The sequence below is a fragment of the Oncorhynchus clarkii genome, chromosome 12 (assembly GCF_045791955.1).
Source record: "Oncorhynchus clarkii lewisi isolate Uvic-CL-2024 chromosome 12, UVic_Ocla_1.0, whole genome shotgun sequence".
NCBI lineage: Eukaryota > Metazoa > Chordata > Actinopteri > Salmoniformes > Salmonidae > Oncorhynchus > Oncorhynchus clarkii.
The window spans coordinates 1,288,370-1,302,987 of NC_092158.1; positions in this window are offsets into that span (position 1 = coordinate 1,288,370).

The following is a 14,618-nucleotide window of genomic DNA, read 5'->3' on the forward strand; positions in this document are numbered from 1 at the left end:
ATTAAAAGGGTTCAGTTTGCATTAAAAAACATTCTCTGTTGCAACGTCCTTATCTTTGCAAAGGCACAGTCATTGGATTTCAGTTTAATGTCTGTTTCGATTCCCAGGTGTGGTCACTCTGTCATCATGATCTTCATAGGGGTTAGTGGAGTTGTGTTCCTTCTGAAATCGATCCACACCGACCTGGAACAGAATAGAGAAGAAAACATAGGGACACGTTATACAGAAGAGCATAATGCTCATCTATAGATGGAGATGCTTATTGTGTAATAGTGACATACATACCTTTGTATGGTTGTAATGTGTAACAGTGTCTGGTTTTCTCTTTATTGAGTCCCGGTTGATGGCAACTGTGGGATGAATGGTGCTCATGACAGAAGCGGTCTCCCTAGCCTTGCTATAGTGTGTGTGTTGTCTTGTCATTCTTCAGCACTGTTGTGGAGTGCCACGGCAGTGCAGGTGCCATATCTTGCACAGAGGGAGGGAGCTACCATCTCGCTTTGTTCATGGTGCCAGCCAGACTTGATTTATTTCTAATCAACTTGTTCTCCAAAGACAGTGAACTGAAGAAATTGTCCATGTGTCACGCCCTGGCCATAGAGGCTTTTATTTTCTATTTTGTTGAGGCCAGGGTGTGACTAGGGTCGGCATTCTATGTTCCTTTTTCTATGTTTTTTGTATTTCTTTGTTTTTGGCCGCGTATGGTTCTCAATCAGGGACAGCTGTCTATTGTTGTCTCTGATTGAGAACCATACTTAGGTAGCTCTTGCCCACATGGTTTTGTGGGTAGTTGCTTTCTGTTTTGTGTTTTGCACCTGACAGAGCTGTTTCGGTTGTTCTTTGTGTTACTTTGTATTTAGTGTTCAGTTCTGTTCAATAAATGACGAACACGTACCACGCTGCGCTTTGGTCCTCACCTTATTCCCCCAACGGCCATTACACCATGGTGACATTTCTCCCCAATGTCAGGTTCCAACAAGTCATCACTTCATCACCACATTCTGCACACCTACTGCCTGATCTTCTGTTTCATTTAGTGGTGACGCAGGTACCTGTTGTTCAGCGCGTACCATTCTGGCTTTTTTACGATTAGGCCTTGGAAATGTAGGTTCAGGCTGAGGCTCAGAATCAGAAAATCAATCATCAGAGATGTCATGATATATTTTTGAGTCAGATCTTTCAGATCTTGAAGCAGCGCCAACACAGCATGTGCGTCCATTTGTCATGGTCTTCTTGCCATTGTAAATTACGCATGCTCTCACTGTGTACCCTCAGTAGGCCAGAGAATACGACCATATAGAGATTAGAATTAGAATGGATCAGTGCAGTAGAATGGCCCTGTTCTTTATTCACAATTGGCTATGACATAATTATGTATAATTCACTTCCCCTCCCTCACCGACTCACCCATTCTCCCCCATTCTCCCCCTTTCTCCCATCATACTTTACTTCATTTATTTAATCTGTTGTTTTGGTTCAGTTTTGGTTCAGTTTCCAGGCAATTATCAACTGGCCGGTGGACCTTCCACTGTTGGGAGAATGAGCGGAGCGGGCCCCACTGTCGGGAGAATGAGCGGAGCGGGCCCCACTATCGGGAGAATGAGCGGAGCAGGCCCTACTATCGGGAGAATGAGCGGAGCAGGCCCTACTATCGGGAGAATGAGCGGAGCAGGCCCTACTATCGGGAGAATGAGCGGCGCTGTCCCCACTGTTGGGAGAATGAGCGGCGCTGTCCCCACTGTCGGGAGAACAAGCGGAGCAGGCCCCATTGTCGGGAGAAGGCCCTACTGTCGGGAGAATGAGCGGAGCAGGACCTACTTTCGGGAGAAGGAGTGGAGCAGGCCCTACTGTTGGGAGAAGGAGCGGAGCAGGCCCTACTGTTGGGAGAAGGAGTGGAGCAGGCCCTACTGTCGGGAGAATGAGCGGAGCAGGCCCTAGTATCGGGAGAATGAGCGAGCAGGCCCTACTGTTAGGAGAAGGAGTGGAGCAGGCCCTACTGTCGGGAGAAGGAGTGGCAACAGGAGAAAACCATTCAAATAATGACATGCCCTCCTATAACTGGTTGTAGCTCCAGTTCTGTTTGTAATATTAAGATTCTAATAACAGCAGTGTGTTATATAGACTTAGACAAGAACGGAGGGGGGCATGACTTAGAAAATGGTAGAATAATGAAAATAAATAAATACATGAGCCATCAAAAAACGAAACATAGCAAAGTACGTCTTTGTACTTGAGGCACTATGCCTTTTTGTCTCCCATTTGATTAATATGATTAAAATACTATATGCCAATCCCTCAGTCTGAGTTAAAACATGTAATATCTGCTCTGCTCTTTTCAGAATCACTCAAAGCAGCAGACAAGCTGATCCAAGTTCATCTCTGCTATTCTTGTTATCCATGAAACCTTTGGCAGCAGCATACCACCCTGCATACCAGTGCTGGCTTGCTTCTGAAGCTAAGCAGGGTTGGTACTGGTCAGTTCCTGGATGGGAGACCAGATGCTGCTGGAAGTGGTGTTGGCAGGCCAGTAGGGGGCACTCTTTCCTCTGGTTGAAAAAAAATATCCCAATGTCCCAGGGCAGTGATTGGGGACACTGCCCTGTGTAGGGTGCCGTCTTTCGGATGGGACGTTAAACGCGTGTCCTGACTCTCTGAGATCATTAAAGATCCCATGGCCCTTATCGTAAGAGTAGGGTGTTAACCCCGGTGTCCTGGCTAAATTCCCAATCTGGCCCTCAAACTATCACAGTCACCTAATAATCCTCAGTTTACAATTGGCTCATTCATCCCCTTCCTTTCCCCTGTAACTATTCCACAGGTCGTTGCTGCAAATGAGAACGTGTTCTCAGTCAACTTACCTGGTAAGATAATGAATAAATAATAATAATAATACATTTGGCCCAGGCAATTCATCAATTGAAGGACATAACACAAATGTCACTAAAATTGACTGATCACTTAATCTCATTGTTCGCTGATATTATTTCACTGTATCTGTCTGTATCTCTATTGAAGATCAATTCAGTTTTATCTCAAGTAATATAATGTATCTAACCAAATCAGCACTAATGCCTCTCAAGAAATAAAACAACAGTAAAAAGACAGGCTATATACAGTAGCGAGGCTATAAAAGTTGCGAGGCGACATACAGACACCGGTTAGTCAGGCTGATTGAGGTAGTATGTACATGTAGGTATGGTTGAAGTGACTATGCATATCTGATGAACAGAGTAGCAGTAGCGTAAAAGAGGGGTTAGAGGGTTGTTGGTGGGACACAATGCAGATAGCCCGGTTAGCCAATGTGTGGGAGCACTGGTTGGTCGGGCCAATTGAGGTAGTATGTACATGAATGTATAGTTAAAGTGACTATGCATATAAGATAAACAGAGAGTAGCAGCAGTGTACAAAGAGGGGTTGGGGGGTACACAATGCAAATAGTCCGGGTAGCCATTTGTGATTACCTCTTCAGGAGTCTTATGGCTTGGGGGTAAAAACTGTTGAGAAGCATATTTGTCCTAGACTTGGCACTCCGGTACCGCTTGCCATGCGGTAGTAGAGAGAACAGTATAAGACTGGGGTGTCTGGGGTCTTTGACAATTTTTAGGGTCTTCCTCTGACACCGCCTGGTGTAGAGGTCCTGGATGGCAGGCAGCTTTGCCCCAGTGATGTACTGGGCCGTACGCACTACCCTCTGAAGTGCCTTGCGGTACCAGGCAGTGATTCAACCAGTCAGGATGCTCTTGATGTTGCAGCTGTAGAACCTTTTGAGGATCTGAGGACCCATGCCAAATATTTTTAGTTTCCTGAGGGGGAATAGGCTTTGTCATGCCCTCTTCACAACTGTCTTTGTGTGTTTGGACCATTCTAGTTTGTTGTTGATGTGGACACCAAGGAACTTGAAGCTCTCAACCTGCTCCACTACAGCCCCGTCGATGAGAATGGGGGTGTGCTCTGTCCTCCTTTTCCTGTAGTCCACAATATTCTCCTTAGTCTTGGTTATGTTGAGGGATGGGTTGTTGTTCTGGCACCACCCGACTAGGTCTCTGACTTCCTACCTATAGGCTGTCTCGTCGTTGTCAGTGATCAGGCCTACCACTGTTGTGTCGTCTGCAAACGTAATGATGGTGTTGGAGTCGTGCCTGGCCATGCAGTCGTGGGTGAACAGGGTGTACAGTAGGAGACTGAGCACACACCCCTGGGGAGCTCCAGTGTTGAGGATCAGCATGGCAGCTGTGTTGCCACCTACCCTCACCACCTGGGGGCGGCCCGTCAGGAAGTCCAGTTGCAGAGGGAGGTGTTTAGTCCCAGAGTCCTTAGCTTAGTGCTGAGCTTTGAGGGTATTATGGTGTTGAACGCTGAGCTGTAGTCAATGAATAGCATTCTCACGTAAGTGTTCCTTTTGTCCAGGTGGGAAAGGGAGGTGTAGAGTGAAATAGAGATTGCATCATCTGTGGATCTGTTTGGGCGGTATGCAAATTGGAGTGAGTCTAGGGTTTTTGGGATAATGGTGTTGATGTGAGCCATTACCAACCTTTCAAAGCACTTCATGGCTACAGACATGAGTGCTACGTGTCTGTAGTCATTTAGGCGGGTTACCTTAGTGTTCTTGAGCACAGGGCCTATTGTGGTCTTCTTGAAATATGTTGGTATTACAGACTTAATCAGGGACATGTTGAAAATGTCAGTGAAGACACCAGGCAGTTGGTTAGGACATGCCCGGAGCACACGTCCTGGTAATCTGTCTGGCCCAGCAGCCTTGGGTATGTTGATTTGTTTAAAGGTCTTACTCACGTCGGCTACGGAGAGCGTGATCATACAGGCACCCGGAACAGCTGATGCTGTCATGCATGCCTCAGTGTTGCTTGCCTCGAAGCGAGCATAGAAGTGATTTAGCTCATCTGGTAGGCTCGTGTCACTGGGCAGCTCTCAGCTGTGCTTCCCTTTGTAGACTGTAATAGTTTGCAAGCCCTGCCACATGAGATGAGCATCAGAGTCGGCGTAGTATGATTCAATCTTAGCCCTGTATTGACGCTTTGCCTGTTTGATGGTTCATCGCAGGGCATAGCAGGAGTTCTTGTAAACTTCCGGGTTAGAGTCCCGCACCTTGAAAGCCGCAGCTTTCAGTGTGAATGTTTCCTGTAATCCATGGCTTCTGGTTGGGGAATGTACGTACAGTCACTTTGGGGAAGACATCCTCGAAGCACTTATTGATAAAGCCATTGACTGATGTGGTGTACTCCTCAATGCCATCCGGAAGAATCCCGGAACATGTTCCAGTCTGTGATAGAAAAACAGTCCTGTAGTTTAGTATCTGCTTCATCTGACAACTTTTTTATTGACTGGGTCACTGGTGCTTCCTTATTTAATTTTTGCTTGTAAGCAGGAATCAGGAGGATAGAGTTGTGGTCGGATTTACCAAATGGAGGCTGAGGTACGCGCCTCTGTGTGTGGAGTACAGGTGATCTAGAGTGAGTGGTTTCCGGTTTCCTATACAGCTGACTGAGTGCGGTCTTAGTGCCAGCATCTGTCTGTGGTGGTAAATAAACAGCCACGTAACAGCCAGTATAGCTGAGAACTCTCTAGGCAAGTAGTGTGGCCTGCAATTTATCACAATATAAATTATTGAGACTTCCTTAGATTTTGTGCACCAGCTGTTGTTCACAAGTATGCACAGAGCACGATTCCGTGAAACATAGTTTATTACAGTTTCTGATGTCCCGTTGGTAGGATATTCGTGGTCGAACCTCGTCTAGTTTATTGTCCAATGATTGCACGTTGGAGAGTAGTATTGATGGTAATGGCAGCTTTCCCAATCGCCTTCTCCGGGTCCTGACCCCAAAATTAATATTTTGCCACGTCTGAATTTCTGTAGTTTAATGCTTCCATTGGCTCCCCTTCTGGCTAATGGGATAACATCTGTGTTGTAGTTTCAAAATATATATTGCAAGGTAAACAATCCTGGATAAAATGAACACATCTACAAAGAAGGAAAGACATAGGAGGACGTTAGACATGATTCTTCTGCACCCTGGCTGAGCATAGAGAGAAATATGGTGTCTCCTATTACCCTGGAAGAGGTGGTCTCCACTGATATATCCCTTAAACAATGTAATATGGTGTCTCCTATTGTCCTGGAAGAGGTGGTCTCCACTGATATATCCCTTAAACAATGTAATATGGTGTATTGTCCTGGAAGAGGTGGTCTCCACTGATATTTCCCTTAAACAATGTAATATGGTGACTCCTATTGTCCTGGAAGAGCTGGTCTCCACTGATATATCCCTTAAACAATGTAATATGGTGTCTCCTATTGTCCTGGAAGAGGTGGTCTCCACTGATATATCCCTTAAACAATGTAATATGGTGTATTGTCCTGGAAGAGGTGGTCTCCACTGATATATCCCTTAAACAATGTAATATGGTGACTCCTATTACCCTGGAAGAGGTGGTCTCCACTGATATTTCCCTTAAACAATGTAATATGGTGACTCCTATTACCCTGGAAGAGGTAGTCTCCACTGATATATCCCTTACACAATGTAATATGGTGTATTGTCCTGGAAGAGGTGGTCTCCACTGATATATCCCTTACACAATGTAATATGGTGTATTGTCCTGGAAGAGGTGGTGTTACGGATACAGTTATCCTGTGTGTGTATCCTGTGTGTGTGTGTTTCTTTTCTCTCATTCTCCCCTCACAGGTGAAAATCATCACTCCCCAATCAGTCAACAATCAACCCATCAATCAGAAGACACACCTCCTCCTGTTTCCTACCCTATCACAGTTCCTTCCCCATGGTTTAAAAACCCCATCATTTGTTTGTTCATGAGCTCAATCTTTTTGTAATGCCATGTATGTAGATCTCTCTCTTTGCGTATTAACCTCTTCTTTTGTTTGAGCACCTCCAAATCACTTTGTCATCTCCTGTGAGTATTGTTTTTGCTTATGGTGTTTGCTGGTGGGAAAAGGGGAAACCAAGACAAGTCGCCCATGGGCATACACTACCCGTAGGTAAACTTTGTTAACACACACTAGTTAGAACTGGGCAGACCACCCACTGTATTTTGGTTAGTTAGTTAGCTGTTGTTGAAATAGGCTAGTCTAGCTTAGGGGTGTTTTTGCATATTTGTTTCTTTCCTTGGGTCCAGCTCAGCCCCTTTTCCCTGCTTCCCCCCCATTACCGTGTGTTTATAAATAAACCCTGAGTTTGACGGTATTTCGGTTGTCGTGGTTATTTCGTTCACTTTTACTTTGTCACTATTATAATTTACATGAGTTATGTTACGGGTCTCACTACCATCCCCCCTAGACTGTCGGGCCAAAAGGGATTCGTAACATAAGTGGAGCCTCATCCGGGATCTGTCTTTACTGACACCCATGCCGCTCATGTAGATTGTTGTAGTGGTATAGTTCAGTGTTGAACGTCATAGCTGAAGTAGCGTTAGTGTTTGCTATTTTCGTTGGCTCTTGTGAAGTAGTGTAAGATGGCTACTTTTGATTTGAAGTCCTTTTTGGATAACCCTTCGTGGGAGGTTTTTGATAAATGTCGTAGAGTTGATTTAATGACCTTGGCTGACCATTACTCAATATCGATTCCGCAGAGTGTAGTTAAGGCGGAGGTTAAACAGCTAGTGTTAAATGTATTGTTGGAAGAGCAGGTGCTTGTGTTACCGCTGCCTGAGCATACTACCACTGTAGGGGATGTTGCTGCTCCTGTAAGCCCATTGGTGTCTGATAATGAGGGCGAGGCTAAAACACCAGCCACATTGTCCCATTTTGATCCACTCTCCCCACTGTCAAACGGTGATGCCAGAAGGGATGTCTGTTTAGCACAGTTCCAACTAGAGGTGGAAGAGAGAGCCCAAATTAGGCGAGAGACTCTCCAGTTGGAGATGTGTAAAATTGAGGCAGAAAGAGAACAACGGCAGATGATGTGTAAAATTGAGGCAGAAAGAGAACAGCGGCAGATGACGTTTAAAATGCGCCAGATGGAACTGGAGGCAGAGACAGCGAGGCTAGCCTTCGTTCCTACTGTGCCTGTTTGTGAGCCGTCCTCACCTGTTGTGTCCTCAAACACGTTTGACATTAGTAGGCAGATAGCCTTAGTACCTTTGTTCAGAGAGTCGGAGGTTGACTCCTATTTTTGTGTATTTGAGCGTATAGCCGTAGCATTGAAGTGGCCTGAAGAGGTATGGTGCCTATTACTTCAGTGTAAATTAACTGGTAAAGCCCAAGAGGTTTTGTCAGCGCTACCTCTAGAGGACAGTTTGAATTATGAAGTGGTCAAAGCTACTGTTCTTCGTGCCTATGAGCTTGTGCCTGAGGCATACCGACAGAGATTTAGGTCTCATAGAAAGTCTTCTAGTAAGACTTATGTGGAATTTGCTAGAGACAAGGGAAATCTGTTTGATAAATGGCATGCTGCTAGTAAGGTAACTGATTTCAACTCTCTCCGGGAGTTAATCTTGTTGGAAGAGTTTAAAAATTGCTTACCCGAACGCATTGTAGTTTACCTAAACGAACAGAAAGTATCCTCCCTGACACAAGCGTCTGTGTTGGCAGACGAGTTTGTGTTGACGCACAAGAGTGTGTTTTCGGCTCAAACTGAGAGTAGAACCACTGAGTTTCCTACCTTTAGCCCTAGTCGGCCTGCAGTAGTATATCAAGCACGCCAGAAGAATGAGCGTTCCTGTTTCTATTGTCATAAAGTGGGACATATGATTAATGATTGCTTCCTGCTTAAACGCAAACAAGGGATGCCTCTTCGTGCCAAGCCACCAACAGGTGTTGCTCTAATTCGTACGGTTGTGAGGTCTGCAACAAAACAGCTGCCTCAGGGTAACTGTAGTTTGAAAGTCTCAGTCCCCGACCGCAGTTATGAACCATTCATTTCCGAGGGGTTTGTGTCCCTAGAGAATGACGAAGCGTCTCAGCGTCCGGTTAAAATCCTTAGAGATACTGGTGCGGCGCAGTCGTTTATATTGTCTGATGTGTTGCCCTTATCTGACGATACATACTGTGGTTCCAGTGTGTTAGTGCAGGGTATTGAAATGGGTTTTGTCCCAGTGCCATTGCACTTTGTGAAAGTACACTCTGAGTTAATCAGTGGAATATTCAGAGTGGGGGTACGTCCTATGTTGCCAGTGAAAGGTGTGACCTTTATAATGGGTAACGATATTGCCGGAGGAAAGGTAGTACCCGTATTGGAAGTATTGGATAAAAGTGACCACTCTCTCTCGAATGAGTTGGCACAGAGTTATCCACATGTGTTCCCCGCTTGTGCTGTCACTCGTGCTCAGGCACTACAAGAGGGTGACGTGATAGATTTGTCGAACACTGTTCTGTTCAAAGAGGATGATCAAGAGGATGGATTGTGTGATACCTCTGAGAAGCTGATCACCTCTGACAAACAGCCCAGGAAAGAATCAAAGAACGTTGAACTCATTGCTGATGCAATACAGTTACCAGTCACTCGTGAGCAGCTGATTGCTAACCAAAAGGTTGACAACAAACTTGCTAAATGTTTTTCTAGTGTTGTCTCGTTAGAAGAGGTGAAGAAGAAGAATGTGGCTTACTTCATGGATGGTAATCTCCTCATGCGTAAATGGAAATCCCATGTTGACGCGGGTGGAGATTGGAATGCTGTTTACCAAATAGTGATTCCTACAGCCTTTCGACAAAATGTGTTATCCCTTGCTCATGATCACCAGTGGTCTGGTCATTTAGGAATTACAAAGACGTATGATCGGATCCTTCGACATTTCTTTTGGCCGGGTTTAAAACAAGATGTGTCTCAGTTCTGTCGGACATGCCACACCTGTCAGATAACAGGAAAACCAAATCAGGTTATTCCTCCCGCTCCTCTTTGTCCCATACCTGTCATAGGTGAACCATTTGAGCATGTGGTGGTTGATTGTGTCGGACCGTTACCGAAGACAAAATCGGGTAACCAGTTTTTGTTAACGATAATGTGTATGGCTACAAGATACCCCGAGGCTATTCCTCTGAGAAGGATTACAGCTCCGATAGTGAGTAAAGCCTTAATAAAATTCTTCACGACATTCGGGTTACCTAAGGTGGTACAAAGCGATCAAGGTACCAATTTCCTATCCAAGCTCTTCAAGCAGGTGTTGAAATCCTTATCAATTACGCACCGTGTATCAAGCGCCTATCACCCAGAGTCTCAGGGTGCGCTTGAAAGATGGCATCAGACACTGAAGTCTATGCTACGTAAATATTGTTTGGAATCTGAGAAAGATTGGGATGAGGGAGTTCCTCTAGTTTTGTTTGCTGCTCGTGAAACTGTGCAGGAGTCCCTAGGTTTCAGCCCGGCTGAACTAGTGTTTGGTCACACAGTAAGAGGACCAATGAAAGTCCTTAAAGAACAGTTCTTGTCCCAAGAGTTGTGTACCAGAGATGAGAATGTGTTGGACTATGTTAGTCGCTTTCGTGAGCGCCTACACCAAGCTTGTGCTCTTGCAAAGGAAGCTCTGTCTTCCTCACAGAGGAGCATGAAAAGACACTATGATAAAGAGGCTGTTTCTCGTCCACTACAGCCAGGTGACCAAGTACTGGTGTTATTACCTGTTAAAGGATCTTCACTGTCAGCTCGTTTCTCTGGTCCTTATTTAATTGAAAAGAAAATAAGTGAAACTGACTATGTGCTTCAAACTCCTGATAGAAAACGCCAATCTCGTGTGTGTCACATTAACATGTTGAAAGCATACCACACCTGACCCATCACACAGTTAGATAGTTCAAAAACAGAGGAAGGTACTGCTGTCTCCTCTGCTACTACTGCGATGATAGTGGACTGTCATATTGATGATGTTGATGGCTTGGAGTTGCGCAATACTCAGCAGCAGTGTGTTAGATTGCCCAACTCAGAAATGCTGCTGTCTATCCAGTCAGGTCTGGTTCATTTAACGGATGGACAGGCTAATGATATTGTGAGGCTACTACACAGTTTTCCATGTCTCTTTAATGACGTTCCTACTCGCACAAATGTGTTGGAACATGACATTAATGTTGGAAATGCTACACCTATCAAGCAACACCCATATCGTATCAACGCTTCCAAGAGGAAGATAATGAGGGATGAGGTGAGATATTTGTTGGAGAATGACCTGGCTAAGCCAAGTTCAAGCCCTTGGAGTTCTCCTTGCATTCTGGTTCCTAAACCTGATGGTACGTCCAGGTTATGTACGGATTATCGAAAGGTAAATTCTGTCACAATGCCAGATTCGTTCCCGTTACCCAGACTGGACGACTGTATCGACACTATTGGTGCTGCTAAGTATGTAACCAAGTTGGACCTCTTAAAAGGTTACTGGCAGGTTCCGTTAACTTCACGTGCTTCTGAGATTTCTGCCTTTGTGACCCCAGATAACTTCCTACAGTACTCAGTCATGGCTTTTGGGATGCGAAATGCACCAGCCACTTTCCAACGACTGGTTAACTCCGTATTAGCTGGCGTTCCTAATTGTAGTGCATACCTTGATGACCTAGTGATTTATTCGTCTGAGTGGTCAGATCATGTTGACTTGCTAAGGGTAGTATGTGAACGGTTGGCAACTGCTTCTCTAACCCTGAACTTGGCAAAGTGTGAGTTTGGGAAGGCTACTGTTACCTATCTCGGTAAAGAGGTTGGCCATGGACAGGTGCGCCCTGTTGATGCCAAGGTCTTGGCTATAACTGCATTCCCTGCACCTACCACCAGACGAGAGCTACGCCGCTTTTTAGGGATGGTTGGCTACTACCGTAGCTTCTGTAAAAATGTCTCTGCGGTAGTTGCTCCATTGACCGATTTGCTTAGTCCGGCTAGACCATTTGTGTGGTCCCCTGAATGTAAGAGCGCTTTTGAATCTGCGAAAGCACTCTTATGTAGTACCCCTGTACTTGCTGCTCCAGATTTTGAACAACCATTCAAGCTTGAGGTAGATGCTAGTGCCAGAGGTGCTGGTGCTGTTCTACTGCAGCAGGACAAGAGTGGAGTAGATCATCCTGTTTGTTATTTTTCCCGTAAATTTAATAAATGTCAAACAAACTATGCGACAATAGAACAAGAAGCTCTTGCTTTGTTGTTGGCTCTGCAATACTTTGAAGTATACATTGGTTCCAGTGCCCTACCAGTGATTGTGTATACTGACCATAACCCCTTAGTTTTTCTCCACCGAATGTACAACCAGAACCAGCGCCTTATGCGTTGGGCGCTGATTGTACAAAATTATAATTTGGAGATCCGCCACAAAAAGGGTTCAGATAATGTGTTGGCAGATGCTTTGTCTCGTGTGTAATGATGATTTGTGTATGTTTTGTAAGGGTGACTTTATTGTTGATCTTGTGAGGTATTAATTGTAATACTGTGGTCGCAATCCCTAGGGTTGCTCTTTTAAGGGTGGGAGTGTTACGGATACAGTTATCCTGTGTGTGTATCCTGTGTGTGTGTGTTTCTTTTCTCTCATTCTCCCCTCACAGGTGAAAATCATCACTCCCCAATCAGTCAACAATCAACCCATCAATCAGAAGACACACCTCCTCCTGTTTCCTACCCTATCACAGTTCCTTCCCCATGGTTTAAAAACCCCATCATTTGTTTGTTCATGAGCTCAATCTTTTTGTAATGCCATGTATGTAGATCTCTCTCTTTGCGTATTAACCTCTTCTTTTGTTTGAGCACCTCCAAATCACTTTGTCATCTCCTGTGAGTATTGTTTTTGCTTATGGTGTTTGCTGGTGGGAAAAGGGGAAACCAAGACAAGTCGCCCATGGGCATACACTACCCGTAGGTAAACTTTGTTAACACACACTAGTTAGAACTGGGCAGACCACCCACTGTATTTTGGTTAGTTAGTTAGCTGTTGTTGAAATAGGCTAGTCTAGCTTAGGGGTGTTTTTGCATATTTGTTTCTTTCCTTGGGTCCAGCTCAGCCCCTTTTCCCTGCTTCCCCCCCATTACCGTGTGTTTATAAATAAACCCTGAGTTTGACGGTATTTCGGTTGTCGTGGTTATTTCGTTCACTTTTACTTTGTCACTATTATAATTTACATGAGTTATGTTACGGGTCTCACTACCATCCCCCCTAGACTGTCGGGCCAAAAGGGATTCGTAACATAAGTGGAGCCTCATCCGGGATCTGTCTTTACTGACACCCATGCCGCTCATGTAGATTGTTGTAGTGGTATAGTTCAGTGTTGAACGTCATAGCTGAAGTAGCGTTAGTGTTTGCTATTTTCGTTGGCTCTTGTGAAGTAGTGTAAGATGGCTACTTTTGATTTGAAGTCCTTTTTGGATAACCCTTCGTGGGAGGTTTTTGATAAATGTCGTAGAGTTGATTTAATGACCTTGGCTGACCATTACTCAATATCGATTCCGCAGAGTGTAGTTAAGGCGGAGGTTAAACAGCTAGTGTTAAATGTATTGTTGGAAGAGCAGGTGCTTGTGTTACCGCTGCCTGAGCATACTACCACTGTAGGGGATGTTGCTGCTCCTGTAAGCCCATTGGTGTCTGATAATGAGGGCGAGGCTAAAACACCAGCCACATTGTCCCATTTTGATCCACTCTCCCCACTGTCAAACGGTGATGCCAGAAGGGATGTCTGTTTAGCACAGTTCCAACTAGAGGTGGAAGAGAGAGCCCAAATTAGGCGAGAGACTCTCCAGTTGGAGATGTGTAAAATTGAGGCAGAAAGAGAACAACGGCAGATGATGTGTAAAATTGAGGCAGAAAGAGAACAGCGGCAGATGACGTTTAAAATGCGCCAGATGGAACTGGAGGCAGAGACAGCGAGGCTAGCCTTCGTTCCTACTGTGCCTGTTTGTGAGCCGTCCTCACCTGTTGTGTCCTCAAACACGTTTGACATTAGTAGGCAGATAGCCTTAGTACCTTTGTTCAGAGAGTCGGAGGTTGACTCCTATTTTTGTGTATTTGAGCGTATAGCCGTAGCATTGAAGTGGCCTGAAGAGGTATGGTGCCTATTACTTCAGTGTAAATTAACTGGTAAAGCCCAAGAGGTTTTGTCAGCGCTACCTCTAGAGGACAGTTTGAATTATGAAGTGGTCAAAGCTACTGTTCTTCGTGCCTATGAGCTTGTGCCTGAGGCATACCGACAGAGATTTAGGTCTCATAGAAAGTCTTCTAGTAAGACTTATGTGGAATTTGCTAGAGACAAGGGAAATCTGTTTGATAAATGGCATGCTGCTAGTAAGGTAACTGATTTCAACTCTCTCCGGGAGTTAATCTTGTTGGAAGAGTTTAAAAATTGCTTACCCGAACGCATTGTAGTTTACCTAAACGAACAGAAAGTATCCTCCCTGACACAAGCGTCTGTGTTGGCAGACGAGTTTGTGTTGACGCACAAGAGTGTGTTTTCGGCTCAAACTGAGAGTAGAACCACTGAGTTTCCTACCTTTAGCCCTAGTCGGCCTGCAGTAGTATATCAAGCACGCCAGAAGAATGAGCGTTCCTGTTTCTATTGTCATAAAGTGGGACATATGATTAATGATTGCTTCCTGCTTAAACGCAAACAAGGGATGCCTCTTCGTGCCAAGCCACCAACAGGTGTTGCTCTAATTCGTACGGTTGTGAGGTCTGCAACAAAACAGCTGCCTCAGGGT